Here is an 18,689-nt window from a genome sequence, read left to right as displayed (position 1 = left end):
AGCTTGTAATGGATAGACTTACATCTGATAGACAATCAAATCAATAAGTCCAATTATTAATATCCAAGAAGCTTTTATTAATTTGTTACTAAGGGGTTTTGAAAGCCCTCCACTTGTTGACTATTTTCCGGATAGTAAAATGGCTGATTTCAAAATCTTTTGGGATCTTTTAAAATCCTTTACTAAACCCATAAGCTGCTACAATTTTCTTTCTGAAGGCCTTAGACAGCTCTTTTGCTCTCACCATGGCGCTCACTCTCTCTACAACAGTCAGGAGCACACCAAACTAAATGTCTGAGTTTTAAATAGGGCAAGCCTCATTCACAATGCTGAGTAACGACCTTCTAATCATGTGCACCTGGTGTGATACACCTGTGTGTGAGTTAATCCATTTTAAATGGGAAGAAATGTGGGGGTGTCCTAACTTTTTCCTCAGGTAGAATACGCATTTTTGAAGAATTACATTTACAGAAGATCTTGAAAAGTCTTTTCTTCAGTTTTAACTGTTCAGTTATATTCCTATAATTTCTCAGCATTGTTGAAATTGAGATTAAATATCTATATATCCAAAAATGGTACACAAATACACAGGTTTTCATAGGGTGTCCTAACTATTTCACATGACTGTAAGTGATTGGTCCAAACAATGTGTGCAAAATAATTTCTTGTTTTCCGTGCGGTTTTATTGATAATAGTGAATTACTAATTTTTCATAATAACTATAATGAAGAGAATGTTAGTGTTATGAATACAGTTGTAAAATTAACTTTGTTTTTTTTTTACGTTTTTCTTATAGTAAAGCCACACCAGATGATCTGTTGAACCTACCACGGGGAATCGAACCGCTGATTTTAGTATTACAACTCCGGACACTTACCGCTGGACTAGCGAGAGGTTTGTTTGGGGAGTTTAGGAAAAAGCATGATAAACTAACAGAAGGTATAGTTTTATAAATATGTCAAGGTTAAAAATGGTAATTGAGTCGTTCTCTATCGGAGATGCAACCAGTAAAAAACAAGAGATTCTAAAATAACGTAAATGGTGCCAACGTTCTATCATATTTCAAGCAATGAAGGAAATTTTGTCACCTGACAATGATTTTATGAATCAAGTGATTATTCTTACATTAAATAAATATTATATGTATTATTATACAGAAACTTCGAAATTTGCTAAGACAAAATAAATAAAGTGCTGTACATTTTGTAGTGTTTTATTTTTAAAAATCGCTTTTTCTCAGATCATACTGAATTCTCCTGATGGCTTAGCAATAAGCGTACCAATTTATAAGATAAAATAGAGGCTCAATTTCTCGTAATGAATAGAGCTCTAATAGCAAACTACGTAGTTTTGTGCTGAAAAAGATTACACGAAGTATTGGGTATTGCCTATTGGTATTGGGTATTGTGTATTTAATGTCATGGTTTCTATTCACTTATATTGGATCACGCTTTGGATAGGATATACAAATTGCTCTTTTTTCCAAAACATTTAGAAGTTATGCATATTGTTTTCATATTGCAGGAACTTGAAAAACAAATAAACCACGTAGTATATTTGAAAACTTGAGGTTTTTGTAGTAAAAAAGCAGCAGAACATTTTAAATTTCAAACACGACTACACACAATCACTGTCAGGATTTCATTTATTGCTTGACATATGCATAATATAGTAATCCCTTCTTAAATTACTTTAAAACTTTGATTTTATGGATTAGTGTTTACTAGCTGTATCCTCAATAGTTTTGGAATGCTGCTCTTTCAGTCAGTGTTCTTAGGTTTACTTGGCTGTCACAGTATCAGACACTTATTATCGGTTAGGTAAAGCTATGAGTATTTATTGGTTTGTTGTGTAAATTCTGCATTGCGTATGTTGCATCTTGTATATTTGTTTTTAGTCGGATTATTATCGTTTGCATCATAAAATGGAGGTAATAAGTAATCGTTCAGTTCAAGTTCGCATAAGTTACAGGAACACATTACTAAATTCCAAAGTGCACAGTTGCTATATCTCCAAACAACGTTAAAAGATTTAAGTAAAAAAAAAAACTAATATATTTGGGCAATTTAACACAAATCGTTAGGGAAAAGATTTCTAACCTCAGCAGTTATTGTCGTTAGCGTTATGATAAACATGGTCTGTCCTTCTGAAGATAGACAGGCTTGATGTTGAGCCACAAAGAATCGATACATGTCTCCTATGCTGCCATTACTGCCAGTAATGATCACGTGACATGGCATATGTCCTGGCGTCACGTGTGGTTCGAAGAGCATGAAACGTTTCAAGCCCGCCAGCCAGCAAGCAGTCGATCGTGTGGTGCTCAATGTTTATACCTGCCTCGAGTCTAGGGCTGAGAGTGTATTACCTGAAAAGATAGACATCTAAGAAAGGTGCGTACTAAATTGTATTAAGTAAATATTTACTAATTTAACTTACTTTTTGTTTATTAATGTTGAAACCAACAATTTAAATCTAGAGCCTTATTCAAACTTGTTAACATTTACAGTATAGAAAATCAGATTTATAACTATAAGAAATTAAGTTACTTTTAATTCTTTGTTTGCTTTTCAAATTCACAGTTACAATCTCTTAAAAGAAACCAGCATTTTATTTTCAACGATTATGTTGATATTTAACATAGGTAAACTCCTGGTTACAGGAATTTGGAGAGGTGTACAATCTGATCTAATGGTGTTAACTTAGCCCGCTGCTAAGATTTCACTTTATGTGCATGTCAAAGTAGAAAGCTAGAAAATGGTGTATAAACAAGTTATGTTAAACGCATTGGCAACCTCTTAAAACTATAATGTTTTAAACTTCCTTTCATATATGTTTGTTTTTCATTATTTTTTTGACATATGTGTTAATATGTAATGGAGTTTGACAAAACCATGTGTTATTCTTTTCTTAACATACGATTTATCGATAAGGCCCATATTCCACACAGACAATTTTTTATCATCATCTATCACATAATTTGGTTTAGCTAAAATTAATTAAAATACCAGATATAAATCTAAGGATCTTATATAGTTACTAGAGTCATTAAAATGATGTCGTACTTTGCAATTTAAATTGATACTGTAAGCCACGATACGGGTCATATGAATTATGAATTATACGAATTCTTGATCCATGTTATGATATCTATAATAAAAATTATAATTGCTGCAAAAAAAGTTAAAGGATGTATGGTCTTCTTTTGGTACTTGTGATAATAGTTCTAATTTCTGTGATATAAATCTTTTGATTCAGTAAATTCATAAAAATTGCATATGAGACAGTTTCAATTTATCCATTTTCTCTGCACATGACTTAGTTTGAGGGAATGGATAAATTGAAACTGTCTCATATGCAGTTTTTATTAATTTACTGAAAAAAGTATCGAGGTGGAAAATAAACGTTAGATTGTGATAAAGAAGAGAGATGCGATAATCTCTTATCAGTTAATCTGAAAGATGCTGCAGTGTAGTATTTTAGTGGAACTACACGAGGAACACAGCTGAACTGTTCAACATACAGACTTGTGGCAACATTACATTACATTATGATTGAAAAGGAATAAATGGTAAATCAGTTAGAAGAGCGTTGTTGAACACTGAAATGGCTTGATGATCCTTATTTTCTGAATTATTTGATAATTTTTTTTACCCTTACAACCTAGAAATCATTAGGTTAGAGCGACTAGGATGACCATTTGTCATTTTGTTTCAAATATTAAGTGGAATTTTGGACTAAATTAGAATGCGTCACTTAAACATTACTGAAGATGGCTTGTAAGTTCTGCCTTTTGAGCCATCAGGAGACACATTATGATGTAGTTGTCTGAGAAATATGTAAAGAACATCATGAGTAATGAATACTTTGACAGTTAGGAATTTTTTTGTCATGCTTGAAAGAATTTGGAAATTCTTACTTTATGAACAATTAGGTAACAAAGTCAAATTATTATCATGATAATACTGAATGGTAATACCAAGAGTAGAATACCGTGATTATATTGTTTTTTTAGTTGTTGTTATTTTTAATTGAGCACAAAACTACACAAGGGGCTATCCGCGCTCTGCCCACTACGGGTATCGAAACCCGGTTTTTAGCGTTGTAACTGCCACTAGAGGGCTATACTTGCATTACGTGAAAGTAAATCTGAAAAGGAGAAATATCAGGTAATTATAACAATTTTCTAAAATGAAACAATAATTAATCAGTCAGAGAAACAGTGTAAACACATAGATCCTGACGCAGTAATGTAGCATATGATTTTAGCAAAAGTTACTGTTTTCACTATCATTTTAATATGACTTTGAAATGATGACATAATATCGTTATTCATCAAAACTGTTGAATCTAGTGACAAGAATAATAAAGCTTTTCTTTCAATATATACAGTTCTGTGCAAAAGAGTTAGGACAAAGTCCAAAGTTAGATTTCAGACTACTTTCAAAAAATAGGGGAATATAAATAACAAGTGAAGCATCAAAGTTTTATTAATTTTCATGTTTAATACAACATAATTTCATTGAAAATGCTTGAGTTCGGCAAAGAGTTAATATTTTGTGTGTCCCCCTTTTTCTAACAATTGCAGAAAGTGTTTCAGGCATTATTGCAATATGTTTAACCGAAGCGTCCTTTGGGATTTTACTCCAAATGTCTGTAATATACTCCCATAAAGTTTCTTTGGAAGTAACCTTAGATTTATCAGATCTCATATCTGCTCAACTGGGGAGGTCACTGAATCATTTGAATGATTCCAGCAGCTTCTTTCTTAGCTAAGTATTTTTTGAATAGGTTGGATGAGTGATTGGTTACTTATCGTCTTGGTACTACAATCCTTAACCAATAATACGCAAATCACTGGGTAAATATATCATGACGAATTAGTATCAGCATTAAAACACCTCCAAGCCATTGCATTGCCTTTACAACGCTAGGTGCTATGCTTTGAGCTAACTATCTTTTACCTACCTTCCTCCGGACGTACAACCAACACCTTTGAATAAAATATTTCAAACGTGGACTCTTCCGTCCATTAAACCCTTTTCCAATCATCAATAGTCAAGAGCTTCCCCTCTTCTCGCTAGCACAGCGGTATGTCTGCGGTTTCACACTGCTAAAAACCGAGTTTTGATATCCATTGTATAACTTTGCAATTTTTTCCAAAGAAACAAACAATAGTAGAGTTTTGTATTTTCTAGCAAATTTTAGTCTCTTGACATTATTTGGAAATCGAAGTAAAGTTTTATGACTGCAACACGAACAAATGTTCCATTCTAGTTGAATTTTCTTGATACGTACACGTGGACAATTTCCTGTCATTTGATATATGGCCGTTTATCTCATGTTTGAGATTTGTGGTAGTATTTCTTTTGTGCAAAAGGCTGCACAAACGAAGCCATTTAACATCAGTATCATTGAGCTTAGTTTTTTTTTTTAATTTTCCTTTCCTATTTTCTAATTTACCTGTCTCGGTATTACGAACTAGGTGGTGCTTGACAGTCTGCAGCAATCTGTCAGATTGTCCAACCAACATCACGTAAAGCTTTTATGCTCTACTGACATTTGTCAATGCTTTTGATCAAGGTTTATTTGTGGAGTGATGTTGAAATGATTTATTCTAGCCTATACTAGAGCCATATATTTGCTTCTTGCTAGCTTCTTTCTATATACTCAAGACACTGCGTGGGGTACTGTAACAGTTATTTCAGACCTTAAATTTGATCAATATATTCAATCAAGCAGAGCCCTTATGACATGCCTTTGGTACAAATATGTTATAATTATAAAGGATGATGAGTATTATCACCCTGTTACATTCAGTTGTCAACACTGATAAGTGAAACATTACCGTAGTGTTAAAATTAACATTCTGTAATAGCATGTAAGAACTAACCCCATAAAATGGAATGAGTGACAAAATATCCTCTTGTCCAAAACATTTTGCACATTCCTGGATATTATACATTGTTTCCAGTACTTGTGTTTCTACACTTATTATCGCCACAGACAACTACATGTGCCATGCTGCTACACTGGAGTACGCACTTTTCTAGGTATAAAAGAAGGACAATGGTAATTAAAAAGGAAGAGGAATAAGAGGAAGATAGAGAGTGATAGAAAGTTACTAGCCACTAAACCTATTCAAACTGACCATCTCCTTTCAGGTGTTAAATGCACACCAGAATATTAGATTTTTAAATTTAAGTGCTACTAATAATATTTTAACTCAGAAATGTTTTAGAAATATTTTGTCATCATATAATTTTTACATTGTGTAATTCGCAAAGCAAATAAAAACTTGTTCCAGTTATCATTTTTAGGTAATTCCAAGAGTCTTGCCTTTAAATAATGCATTTATTGATTATTTTGATTTTTTCTGCCCAAATTAAATTACATTATCTATATCTTTGCTAACAATCTAGAATTCCTTGAAAGTAAAACGAACCACGAGCTGTTTCTCGGGTGAGCTTCCTTCTCTGTTAAATGTTTTTTAGACAACTCATTGATAGCATTCATTTGAAACTACTAACTAAGTTTAGCTTTGAAAATAACTTAAACCTAGTGTTTAATTTCCAGTAAATATCCTTCCCGATTGTTTGTGTAGAGGAAATTTGAAATTTAGAAGACAAAAATTTGAGCAATAAAGAAGTTACCGTTTACGCTGAAGGAAAGTATTATAATTGTCAGTCAAATATAAATTCATGAGGCAACTGCAGCAATCTTAGAACTAATCATAGGACTTGTGTCTTTACACCAAAAATAGGTTCCGAATCTACCTGATATTCCTTTATGGCTAAACAAAGGTTTTTTACAGGAAGTTTACAATACTAAAAAACAAAGTAGACAACTGGTATTTTTTTATAATTCTTTTAGTTGTACCTTTAATTTTTGAAAGTGTTTTTCTGTTAAATTATGTCGGTTTAAAAGCTGCAAAAAATGTATTCTATGTCAATGCATCTGGCACGTTGGCATTATATTTAGCAAGTACATTAAGCAAAAACAAAATAATTTGATGAATTAAATCTTTATTTATTGAATGTTTGTTTAGAATTAAACACAAAGCTACACAATGGTCTATCTGTACTCTGCCCATCACAGTGGGAGTCCGCAAACATATCACTGTGTCACTGGGGATATTTATTGGATGTTATTGTTAAGTTTATGATATTCAAACTACATGTATAAATAAAATAATTTACTTCTTATAAAAAAACAAACTAAACTTAGCAGAAATTAACTGATTTAAACGAAAAAATGTTGTTGGCAAAAATAATAATACGAAGCGAAACAAAGATAATGGAGACATCATTTACGAAGATGAGGTCTTAGGTTTTTTGGATTTGGCTCAGATGTTATGATTTATAACAGGAAAAGATGAATATTTAAATTCACAAAATAAAGTATACAATGAAATATGTTAATGGACATAAGTTTAACCTGACTGGATGTATAAACAGTAAATGTGCTTAGTTTGTTTTAATTTGTTCTCTTCACTTCCTTATATTCCTCTTCTCTCTCTTTCTGTCCTTTTCTATGTGTAGCAAAATACATTTTTATGTTTACTATATTCACACATATAGTTGTGTACGTCAATAATAAAAAAATATAATATAACGTATGTGTGTGTTTTCTTATAGCAAAGCCACATCAGACTATCTGGTGAGTACACCCTATAATATAATAATAATAAGTAGTAGTGGGTAAGACATACATAACATACTTATTCAATGAAGAGCTTTACTGCTTTCATGATTATATGCAATAGTCGTGGTGAAATATTATACCATGCAGCAGTTACTAAAATCATGAAACTGCTAACATTATGGTGAAAACAGAACTCTTGCAAAAGTTATATGCAACATCACTTGCCCAAATACCCGAGTTTTCAGTCGTATCTGTGACTGACTTATCAGGTTTCCATTTTATGAACATTTTCCAATTACCTCATGTTTGTCTGAATAAAGTGGTCTCGTAAAAAGCAAAACTGAACTTAGAACGACATATTAGAAATCCCCTCAAAGACTTAGCGACAGAGGCTAAAATTAATTTGAAATATTAATAAAAGAGATCTTTCAAACAAGACCGCTGAGGAGCAGTGGTTTAAGTTCAAAGACGAGAGTTACAGAAGTAGGAGAGAAAATCAAGAGAAGAAGAAAGTAAAAACATTTTTTGAAAAGATGGATGAAAGAAGGTAGTTGTCGAAAGAGTGGACAGAATTATAGTAAAGAAAATAAAAAAGAAAAAATGTGTAAAAATTAATGAATGTAAAGCAACATTAAAGATGCGGAAATGCACGAATAAATAAACTACTTTAATAGAAAAGCTATTCTCTTCCAGCAACTTTACCAAAAGTAATAATGATCAGATATAGTTTTAGAAATTAAAAACATAGCTGAGAGGTTTACAAAGTATGTTAAAAATTGTATAATGATAAGGAAAAGATACTACCCATAGTAGTAGTAGAACCAATCAACAATGGTTCAGCAATTTTAAAAAGGTAGGTAGAAGAAGTTATTTGAAATTTAAAAGAAAAAGAAGAAGCTTATGGCATTGAAGAAATACCAATCGAAGTTTGAAAGAACTGGACATATTGTGAATTAAATACATGACTGCAATTTGTAACATAATTTATGAAAGACGGACAATGCCAACATACTTTAAAATGTTTTTGTCGTCCTTAAGAAACCTAGGTATTTAAAGTGTGCCTAATGCAGAATTATCAGCTTGAAAATTCACCTCTAAATTCAAATAGAATCAAACATAAAGTTGAAACTTATTCTTGAAGCCAATATTATGGTTTTAGAAAATATCGTGTTATGCAGATGGGCATATTTGACTTTAGGAAGTTATATGCAAGAGCCATAAGTATGCAGAGAAATATTTACGTATGCCTCTTCAACTTTGAAAATGCCTTTTTTAACAGAGTAACCATGAGAAGTTAATGAAAATGCTGCAGCAGCTTAAAGTGCATTAAGTAGGTATATGAATCCCAAAGAAGTAATAATTCTAATTTATAGAACTAAAAAGTTGGTTTATGGTTAAGAGTTGCATATGAAAATGGGGTGTTCTGTTCCCAGCATTATATAATTATATGCAGAGTAATTGATTGCATAACAGATATGCTGGTGATTTATGGGTAAATCTGAGAAAGATATGCTATGGTTACTTGAAAGCGATAAAGAGAAATACTATGAAATCAGATAAATGTTAACAAAACTGAGAAAATGGTAAAACTAAAAGAAATTTTCAGAATAAGCATCAAAATAGAAAGTAAAGAGGTATAACAAATAGAGAAGTTTATGTTTAGGCACAATATGAATAGTGATAGCAAGAGTGGAAAAGAGATAATAGGAATATTAAAAACAGCATTATTCAATCTCATATAATTTCTCAGAGACGATATGAAACTAGAATTATAGAATAGACTATTAAGATGTGTGGTCAGGCTTACTTTACAGAATCGAAAGGTAGAGCCTTTTTTTGGTGAAACAAAATAACAGTTGGAAATACTTGAAATGGGAGGTTATAGATGGAGAAATGAGTATCTGTTACTCAGAAAGAAAAGTTAATAAGGATGTATTTGAATATGTAAGGATAAAAAGACAACTGCTGACTCTATGTAGAAACAAAGAAATTGCACTACTTTCGACATACAGGAAGAATGGCAGAGATCCTGACAAGAAAACTAAGGGAAGAATAGTTAAAAGCAGGCAGATGCTCACATAATTGAGTGGTTTTAGAAAATAGATTGGGAGGGGTGGAAGAGAAGCTTCAATTAGGAAAGTTGGTGTAGATAGCGAATAATAGACAACAATAAAGAACTGAAGTCGTAAACCCTCCGAATTAGTCAAGAAATAAAGAGAGGATAATGTGGTTAATCAGAAAAAGTAAATATATGTGTGTCGAGGTCGCTTCTTGATTGTGTAGTTGTTAAAAGTTATTATTAAGTGTTAAATACAGAGAAAGAGCCAAAATGTATCTACGAAATTATTAGACAAATGTAACATGTTTATATAAAGCTATGAGAAAAATTCAAAATGTTTTTATTAAGAAAGAAACTTAGCATTAATTTTAACAATAGATACTACCACGAGTTAGGAGTGTAAAAAAGTCAATAACGCATAATAAGGAGGTTGAGTATGTTATATTAAAAACATTTTGGAATATTACCGCGTCATTAAATTTTATGTGGCCATGTTAGATTTTGCTTTATTTAACGATTGTGCATCTAATTCATAGCGGAATTTTAATAGTAAAAACTCCTTTGTAAAGTTGTTACGTCCCAATCACACTTCTCCTCCCAACATACGTTCCATGTATCTTGTGTATGAAGACATTTTCCTCGGTCCTGTTTCAACAATCTGATTGAAATCCATAGAAGCTGCATTCAGCGTCTTGACTGGTATGCCATCGTGTGAAATAATATTAATGTCTCTTTCGTTCTATAGCTGTTTATGGTATGCATCAGTTAAAAGAAAGATGTGCTTTGAAAGAAGTCTTACGTTAGTTTCATTTCCTGACTAAAGTCCTTTTCTATTATATTGTTTACTATTGTGTAAGATAGATGGACAAATGTTGCTAATGCCCGTGGAATAATCCCACATGTTAAAATATTTTCTACTTTGTTTCATAATTCCTTCATTTACTTAAAATATTTCAGAAGGATAAAAACATACGATTTTTGACTGAAGTAAATATATATGTATATTAGGGAAGGTTGATATAGTTATTCAATTTTTTTATTTAAAACATTTGACTTCCTTAGATCGTCATCAGGTGAAGATCATTATTAAGATTATCGTTCGTAATCTCATGATGACGTAAAGATGTCGAAACGTTATTACTTGTTTTGCGTTTTAAATAAGTTTTTAATACCAGTATCAATCGACTTTACTATAAACATATAAAACACACCATTCTTGAAAGTAGCACCTCAGTAATAACTGTAGTTTTCACATTACTCTAGAATTATTTTCTGTTTGCTTAACTATAAAATGTTTTTAGAATAGATTTCATGCTCCAACTCTGTTAGATTTGAAACACTATTTTTACCAATTCATTTCATCACCATCTTTAAAGCCACAATTTGCAATGTTGTTTTCATGTAAGATAAAAATTTCAAGGTTACAATATTGAAACGAGTATTCAACCGTTATCATTATTCTTACAATTAGGCAATAAAGAAAAATACCTAAAATAAAGTTCAAAACTACTGCACTAGTTAATATAAATATATTTTTCCTTTCAATTTCAAATCAAGTTTCAAATGCATGTACTGAAATTTGCGAAGGTAAACAAAACATAGGAACAAAATTAGGTTTGAAACTTAATCATATATTTTTATTACAAAACTTCCAGTAAGTAACTAATGCTTAAAAAAACAATTTTATCCTCATGTTTTAAAGTAATTGATTTTGCATATTATCTGAGAAATTAATATTGTTTTACATATAAAAGTTTATTTACTTGTAGCTCTTCCAAGAAAATCAGTTACCTTGATTAAATTTAACACAAATCTAACAGTTTACAGTTTCTTGCTTAGTCATTTGACATTACCACTTAATTCATGAAATTTACAATGAAAAACAAATTTGTGGAATTTATTAAATACTCGAATACAAATAATATCCATGAATTTCCTGATTTCAGAGATAAAAAGTTTAGTACATTTCAAGCTGAATGAAAAAATAGTTCAACTTGTTTATTCTTAAAGCTGTAAACGACTGTGCTTCATTACTTCTATATTTTCAACTATGGTGCAGGAAAACAACATAAATTAACATTTCATGTCAGTTGTGGTTGTAACAAATGCTAGTGAACCATTTATACGTAACTTAGTAGTAAGAATAAAAAAAAATAATAACAATAAACGTTAAAAGCACTGGTCATTTTTGAAATATACCACTATCACTTTTTTCTAACGTGATTCAGATATTCAGTGCTTCGAGTTTTTACATTTGTATTAAAAGAGGGAAAGCTTGCAGTCGACAATATTAGATGTTGATTTGTATATCACAGTTTGAGCTTAGTTTTTGACAAACATACATATAAAATTTTTGAGTCGGCTTGACTGGTTAGTGCAAACTTAATTGCTGCTGTACTACGTTTCGACAAATAGCTAAATAAACGTATATATGCTTTAGAAGGTTTTACACCTTTAATCACAGTCCAAAATTAGTTTTTTATGATAAACTTTTTATACTACTTAATACTTTTTAATTCAATAACTTGAAACATTCGATAGGTTGTTTTGTTGCTATATGAAACAAGATTTTAAATTACTGGTTAACTAGGTATTATCGTCAATAAGTACATTAAACATATTGCATATTGAAAATTTATAGACTTAAACAGTAAATGGTGAAGTTTATTCAGTTTTGGACCAAGAGATTAAGTTATGCTAATATAATTTATTTATTATTCCCATAATTTTTTCTTAAAATGTTACTAAGTTATCGAGAAAATTGGGTTATTGCAGTATTTCTCCTTTTTTTAAATAATTTATTTTCTAATGAGAGTCAGCTGACTCTGTTATGTTATACTGCTTAAAAAATTAAAGGAACAAGTACATATTTCAGTATATTTTTGTCATAACTAAATTTATGTATGAAAAACATATCCATTTGGAGTGAAGTTTGAAGAAACTCAAACGAAACTTACCTCACTCAAGGAGAATACAAATCAAGGTGCCTTAAATAAGAGACCCGGCATGGCCAGGTGGGTTAAGTCGTGCGACTCGTAATCTGAGGATCTCGGGTTCGCATCCCCGTCGCACCAAACATGCTCGCCTTTTCAGCCGTGGGGGCGTTATAATTTTACGGTTAATCCCACTATTCGTTGGTAAAAGTGTAGCCCAACAGTTGGCGGTGGGTGGTGATTACTAGCTTACAATGCTAAGTTAGGGACGGCTAGCGCAGATATCCCTCGAGTAGCTTTGCGTGAAATTCAAAAACAAAAATACAAACTATATATAAGGCTGTTACGTGAAACTATGTATTCCTCATTAATTCTCGAAACAAACACCAACATGGATCTTCTGCGACTTGTTTTGTCAATGTGTACCTTCATCTTATGTACCCAAGCAGTTAGGCGCCATCTGACAGAAAACGAGGTGGCCAGGGTGGTCCAGATGCTGGAGGATGGCCAGACCCAAAGGAGGGTGGCACAGCGCGTCTGTATGTCACCAAGCGTCATCATTCGACTTTGATGACCCTACCAGGAAACAAACTCTTATGGCAGACCAGGTCAAGGCCGTCATCGCTGCACAACAGCCAGAGAGGACCATTACATCGTGACTACCACTCTGCAGGACAGGTTAGCTACGGTTCGGTCACTGCGAAATGACTTTTAGCATTCCACTGGAACCCATGTGTGAACCCAAACAATTCGGAGTCGTCTGCACGAAGGACGCCTTAGAGCCAGACGGACTGCAAGAGGCGTTATTGTGACAGCGCGTAACCGTGCAGCCAGGTTGGAGTTTGCTTGTCAGCACCTGGACTGGGAACTTCGTTAATGGGCTATCATGCTGTGGACAGACGAGAGCAGATTCACTGTGTCTGGTAATGATGGACATGCGAGAGTGTGGAGACGCCGAGGAGAGCGATTTTCCGCCTTTAACATTCTGCAACTCGATGCTTATAGAGGAGGTTCTGTAATGGTCTGTACAAGCATGTGATGCGTGGATGGCCGCACGGACTTACTCATACTCGACAGGGGTGCTTTGAACGCACGACGATATAGAAACAAAATTTTGGAATCCATTGTGAGGCCTTTTGCCGCTGCTGTCTGCGATGGCTTCATTCTCATGCAGGTTAACGCGTGAGCCCACGTCGTCAGACTGTGTATGGACTTCCTTGATGAGGAAGAAATAGAGACTTTTGAGTGCCCGCCAGATCTCCAGATTTAACTCCAATTAAACGTTATTGTTGTCGAGGCGTATCAGTGAACGCCAGCACCCTCCTCAGAACGTACAGAACTCTGACAAGCCCTGGCAGACGAGTGGGCTGCCATACCCCAAGAAAACATCGATAGACTGATTCAAAATCTACCAAATCGGTGTCAGAAGTGTGTCACAGCCTGTGGAGGTCACTGTTTCAAACATTTCTTGAATAAACGCATGTAAACTCTTTAAAGTATTGTTTTATATGGGATATCAGTTTTGGTGATATTGGTCATTTTTTTAAAAAAATATTTCTCCATGCTTTATCTTTTATCACACATTAAAAATGGATACAGATGGAATTGAAATGAGGTAAATTACCTAAAAATATAAAAATATTTTCACATATGGAACACTGAGATAAATCATATAAGAAAACGTACTTGTTCCTTTAATTTTTTGAGCAGTTTAATAATAGACGTTTATTTAATACATATTTCTTACCATTTACAACAACTATAATCATATTATATGTACGAGCTACTTGCTACACTTTTGGCAGAATTGAAATTAATTTACAGAGACGAGTAATCGCTGTTCGATTTTTTGACTGACTGCTTAACTTGCTTTTGGTAGCGATGAATACATTTTCAGTTCATTTTATTAAATTTTTTCTGGTTTGAAAGTAAATTCCTTTATACAGTGAAAATATTTATACTAATTGAGTTATGTATTAGGGCATTGATAAGTTAAACCGTTGTGTGATAATTACTTCTACATCAGGTACTTGAAATGAGGATATGCATGATGTTGTAGTAATTATATAATGCACAATGATCAATTTCTTTATATTAAGTTTCGGAAATTTTTGTCTTGTGCTTACATAGCATATCGAATCTTTTCAACAAACTATATAGGAATGAACAGTAGTAAAAATAGTAGAAGACTTTATAAAAATCAGATTTATCATTTAGTCTTCTTTGAAAATTTACATTATTCCGTGCGGAATCCAGATATACAATTTGATAACATTTGAAGATGTTATGCTTTTTTAAATTTTGTTGTAGAGTTAGATTTTTTTTTTACTTTAATTCAGACAGTGGCCAAGACATTGTTGTATTTCATTGTTTATTGAACACTCACCATTTCTGAACGTTTACTAAAACCTCCGAGGAAGTGCTGAAACAACGCATTACAATTTCTGAGTATTTGTTCTTTTCAAGATGAAAATGAGGGCAGAATAAAAGCTAATTTGACAAAACAACGTACTGAAACGTCCGAAGTATTAAAAATGTAGCAAACATAGATATTATCACCAGATGCCTTCAGGCGCCGAAAGACATGTACTTCTACTTTACAATAGTGGTAAATATGTGATGACTTGTGCTAAAGTAGGAATGAGAGTAAAAGAGAATGATTCAAGATCATGCAAGAAACTGAGAATACGAAGCCTTTTTTTTTTTCTGAGTGAAGTGAAAGAATATTACAAGGATTTGGATTATTAAAATAATGACAAAGTAAATGTATCTCAGAACAGCTCTTATGGGTATTAACACTTATTGATAAGGAGATAACAACGTTTCGACCTTTCTAGGTCATCTTCAGATTAAGAAAGGAAGATTGAAACGTTGTTCTCTTTTTATCAATAAAAGTGTTAATATCCATAACAGGCGTTCTGAGATACATTTTTATTTAAAGTGGGTTTCTCGTCATCAAGAATGACGAAATAGTTAACCACAGCGTGCAGGCAGTCCATTCAGGTAGAATAGAAGCTCTTAATGATTACTCTGTTAAAAAACAAAAAAATCGTAACAGCAAATGATATCTGGATCACGCCCTACACAATCATGTACCTAATTATAAGGTTGTTTTAGATTCACAGGACGTCCTACTAGTTACAAAAGTATTAATATTTTCTTACTCTGGGTGAGAGACTTTGTTAAAACAGTACTATTGAGTTAAGCAAAGATCTTGTTTTGTGTAAACACAAATACAGCAGCGTGCGCTGTAACAACGAACAAAACATAACATGTTTGAAATTTAACATTTTGTTTCACTGACTGGGCGCAGGTCAGTTATATAATACTTTCCTATGAAAATACGTAAATCATTTCGAGATCAACAGTTTTCTTAACTTTAGTATTCCTTGTTACATCTTTCATCAAGGTAAGCGCTTAGAATTACAGTATTAAAAAAATACTTAAAATTAAGAGATGTACTGTTGAAACTGTGACCTTCTAGCGTAAGTTACACTTTCGTTACAATTACATTACAGACACATATTCATCGTTTATGTCGTTGTTAAGAGTTTTGTCTTTTAGTTGCTATAAGACTAGGTATTTAATACTTAAACAGTATGATAGGCAATGAATAAGCAACAATACGTTAATGGATTCAGACTTTGTGGCTGAATATTGGGAATAATTCTTATTTTCATTGTAGGTTGACAAAGCCTGTATAAAAATCTAAACAAGACAATTTTCCATGTTTCGGTGGTTTTTCTGATGTAGGGTTTAAAGACAATTAGTATTTTCATTTTTCTTAGAGATCGATGTGGTCTAGTAGTTAGCGTGACCGCGCTCTAAATCCAAGGGTTTGTGGTTCACGTGTTTTGCTGCAAAAATACACTTTAGGTCTGTGCATATGCTATAAATCTCAATATTAGAATATTCCAAGACCTGCCAGCGGTGCTGTTGACTAAAAGCTTTCCCTTTAGTTTATCAATGCAAGATAGGGACGACTATGTGCAGATAGTTGTTGTAGGTTTGTGCAAGAAATCTGAAACAAAAGCAAACAAAAACTGTGTTTTTCGGGAATTAGACACACCGCAGATAGAGAATTAATGTTCATAATCATAATTGTAATCATTTTAGGATATTTATATATATTGTTTTTCGTTAACCATGCCTTTTAAAATGTGCAGTTATATATTGCAGTATTCATTTCTCTCACATTTAGAAACCCCATATTTTCACTATGTATCCTTGACGAAAAAAAGAAGACATTATTTCTGTCTTAAATCAAAATGAAAGTGTAAGAATACCCAACTTGTTTAGCATGTTTTCTCAGCAATTTCTCTCATCTTTCTTCTAGATTTATTGATTGTCTGATTTGTTATTTGGCAACTGGATGTTTCCCTGTGCAATTTAGTTCGAGGACCAACTTGTTTTACATTTATTAAAGGAATTTCGTCTTGTAATTAAAAACAAATATTTATATTTTCGTTCTCATAGTTGTTTCATATTGTGAATAACATTTTCATATTGCACAGTTTGAACGAGGCGCTGATAATTTTTATGAAAATACGTGTTGTTGATAAAATCAACGAAAACGATTTACAAAAATATTATTGGTCGAAAACAAAAGAACAATTAAAAAGTTGCATTAGGTCGTTATTAGCCGTTTCATTCACGAAAACAATTTTAACATTAAAACCAAGATATGAACATAGCTTGTTGAATACATTTAACGTTTCTAATGAATAAAATATACTAGTTTTAGTTCTACTGCTGCTAGATGCCCTTTAACTATTAACCGTTACTATAGCTGCCTCAACAGCTACTAAGCATATCTCTTTGTTTAGCAGATATACATTGCTGAAGTTGTTCTCAACTAGGTGTAGTTGTTTAATGTTTAAAAATTCACGATTATTTAATATACAATTCTAAACTAAAACAGTATTAAAAGTACAATAAAATACCAGTAACTTACTATACAAGATTAAAATCAATTCTAAGAAACGATGAAGCTTGAAAACAGTCTCATATACTCTACCTATTTTGACGTATATCAATGCGTCATTCTCAGGAGTGTAATTGTTTGTTTGTTTTTTTTGTTTTTTTTTTGGAATTTCGCACAAAGCTACTCGAGGGCTATCTATGCTAGCCGTCCCTAATTTAGCAGTGTAAGACTAGAGGGAAGGCAGCTAGTCATCACCACCCACCGCCAACTCTTGGGCTACTCTTTTACGAACGAATAGTGGGATTGCCCGTAACATTATAACGCCCCCCACGGCATGTTTAGCGTGACGCGAGCGCGAACCCGCGGATTACAAATCGCACGTCTTACGCGCTTGGCCATGCCAGGCCCCAGGAGTGTAATGTTTCGCAAAATATAACCCTTATTTATACAATTACCATTTTGCATATTAAAGAATTTCATACCACCTACTGACAAAATTTCCATCAAGTCCATCATTTTTATTATATAATTTAAATTTACATTTTTATATCTAATTATCTCAGTAGATTCAAGTATACTCATGCTAATTAAATTTGCTGGTTGTACTAAAAGAGCAGTTTTTTCGTATTAATGTATGTTTAGCTTCAGTGATGTGTTCTGTTAAAGGTAAAATAGAAATATTATTGTTTTTAACATTTCTTTTGTGTTCAATAATTCGGATTTTTAAATTTCTTCTATTTTGTTTTATGTAAAGTGTTTTACATTCACATTATACGTTATAGATACCAAAGTTTTCCATTAAATCAATCTTATCTTTAACCATATTAAAAATCTAGTTAATTTTTGTTTATCAGTTTGTATACCGGAAAATTATTCCTTTTTTAACCTTTTCATTATTTACTGTTTTTTAGTAAATTGTTTTAATTTAATATTTTTGTCCAATTTTCTCGTTTCTTAACAGCTCTGTCAATAACAGCAGGATTAAAACATCTTTCTACAGCTTTGTTTTATAATAATAATTACTCATTGTTAAGATTATCCTGCTTATAACATAATTTTAATATCCTATCTACACAAGAGTAAAAACAGTAGTACTTGAGTTTAAGTGTAACAAGATTTTTGATGTGACTAA

At 32.4% G+C, this 18,689-nt stretch overlaps 1 protein-coding gene across 1 annotated transcript in view; it reads left to right on the top strand.

Moving 5' to 3' along the window:
• Positions 1-2,310: 2,310 nt before the first annotated feature.
• LOC143251652 (rap guanine nucleotide exchange factor 4-like) overlaps positions 2,311-18,689 on the top strand; it is a 249,897-nt gene continuing 233,518 nt past the window's right edge. Inside the window, exon 1 of the mRNA XM_076502913.1 lies at positions 2,311-2,390. The gene's annotated coding sequence lies outside the window, so the exon portion shown is untranslated. The remainder of the gene's footprint in view (positions 2,391-18,689) is intronic.

Source organism: Tachypleus tridentatus, chromosome 6 (genome assembly GCF_004210375.1).
Source record: "Tachypleus tridentatus isolate NWPU-2018 chromosome 6, ASM421037v1, whole genome shotgun sequence".
In the NCBI taxonomy this organism is placed as follows: domain Eukaryota; kingdom Metazoa; phylum Arthropoda; class Merostomata; order Xiphosura; family Limulidae; genus Tachypleus; species Tachypleus tridentatus.
The sequence above is the reverse complement of the archived record's forward strand: the minus strand, read 5'-3'. Positions and strand labels throughout refer to the sequence as shown.